Here is a 2,144-nt window from a genome sequence, read left to right as displayed (position 1 = left end):
GCAAGAGCCCAGGCCCCTGTGCCCACCCCCCAACTCCTTACCCTATATAAGCTCTACCCCATCTCTAATAAACAGAGGCTCTGACAAACCTAGCATGGCCTCCTTCCTCTCTCTCAGCCTATATCTTACAGATAGTGCCTCTCTGGGACCCTGGAATAACTGACTGTAGGGTGGGTTACAACCCCTATACTGAGTAGCCCACCCAAAAGCGGTCTACAGTACATGTCTAGCTTCTGGGTTTGTTACTCCTATGTGTACAGCCTTAGTGTTTGTAAAAAGTTACAAAAGTGTTCTCTCTTGCCCTGCTTAACCCTGGTGTGTGATTCAATTTTTTCCTGGTTACTGAATCCTGTCCCTAATAAATGGTGAGCGCAAGACATAAAATACTATTGCTTGCATAGTTTCCTTTAGATCACTCATGCCTATAGGTTGCCAATTATATTATTTGACTACCATAGGATATTTTGTGTCAGATGGCTTCTTAGAGGAGATAACTGGTTAGGCAGTTAAAACTCCAGGTATTCAGAGTCTGAATCTCTAGTCCTCTGTGCTGTTCTAGTCCCCTCATTTATTCACTTAGCGCTTGGTCCTTATCCTGTACATATGACTGCAAGGTATGAAATTTATCCAGTAAAGATACTGTCTCATCCTTGGATATTATTTTGATGCAGTGCATATTGCCTTCAAAAAGAGATAGTTTGTCTGATAACCTATCATAAGTTTTCATCAAATTTTGATTGTGAAGTTCAACAGTATGAATTCTTTCAGATAATTTCTCAGTACCACAGATTGGACTTTGTCTGCTTAGAGAATGTTATCATTTTCACTAATGTTAATGTTTTCAACTACCTCTTCATTATTAGTCTATAAAGAATGCATCATGTATAAAAATGACTCATCCTTGGCCCTGTTTTCAAAACATTTTCTTAGAGATATAATTTGAAAAACATAGCTAACTCCCAAAACCAAATAAATGGATGTATAAGAAAAATCACATACACCTTGCAGAATACCATCTTTAGCATAAGCATACTGGTTATTAAATTCCAGAATAGTAATATTGTTAATATGTATATAACGTTCAAATTTTACAATTTATTAACCTGAACTAAGATGAATTGAAGTAGGTGTAATAATCTTTATTAGCCAGCAGGTGTTCACAGTTGCAACACCTTAGCAGGCTGACTGAGCAGCTAGAGCTCCTGCGATTCCTTCAGCGCTCTTTTGGAGCTACTGATTCATTTCTCCCTCACATCTAAATATGTCCTGTGACAGAAACAACAAAATTTTAAGTGGATGACAGGAAAAATGTTATTTAATTTAGGCACTTATTTCCATTATCAAAAGAGAGAACCATCCTGTGGTAACTAGGGTGCGATCCTATATCCAGCTACTCATCCTTCTGTCCTGACTATTTACATGGAAGCCTCCCTGTCTGCCTGCTATGGCTGATTGTGATTCTGTGCTTAGAGTTGTCTTTTGTTGGTATGACATTCAGAAATTCCATGCCAGATTCCATAAACAGAATGAATAGAGAATCTGACACTTGAAATTTTCAAGGAGAGCCAGGTGGCTATGTGAGAATACTGCCTGATATAGCCATTATCTCAGGAGGAACTCATATTGTCAGTTGATCAGTACATCTGCGAATTCTGACAGGTATTGATTCACAAGGTTAATCTTCCTTGCAGTTTATGCAGAACTGAGATTGAGTCAGAAACTGCAGATAGAAGCCTGAAGCAGTGGCTTTAGAGACACAAATACATTTCCTGTATTGTAAACAGGAGCCAGCGACTCTTAGCAGAAAAATGAAAAATCCCACAAATTCCTTGCCTTTCCTAGGTTTCTATTTCCTCTGTTTCCTGCAGGTGTCTGAAACAGAATTCCTTGTCTACAGTTGTTTATAGACAAGCTTTTAATAAATACAGCTAATAGCTGGATGTTAGCCAGCAGCCTGACTGGCAAAATGCTTCAGTACAGACATTTTTATTTTATCTGAAGGCCTCCAATTGGAGGGAAACATACATTCAAGAGGAGATGTATTAGGAAATACTAAGGACCATGATCTAAAAACAAGGAATGGGAAGCATTAGTCTGCAATTTACATAGAGATCTCCATCAGAGCTTCTGATTCATCTGTGTCT

The sequence above is a fragment of the Microtus ochrogaster genome, unplaced genomic scaffold, assembly GCF_000317375.1.
Source record: "Microtus ochrogaster isolate Prairie Vole_2 unplaced genomic scaffold, MicOch1.0 UNK94, whole genome shotgun sequence".
Classification (NCBI taxonomy): domain Eukaryota; kingdom Metazoa; phylum Chordata; class Mammalia; order Rodentia; family Cricetidae; genus Microtus; species Microtus ochrogaster.
Note: the sequence above shows the minus strand (reverse complement) of the source record.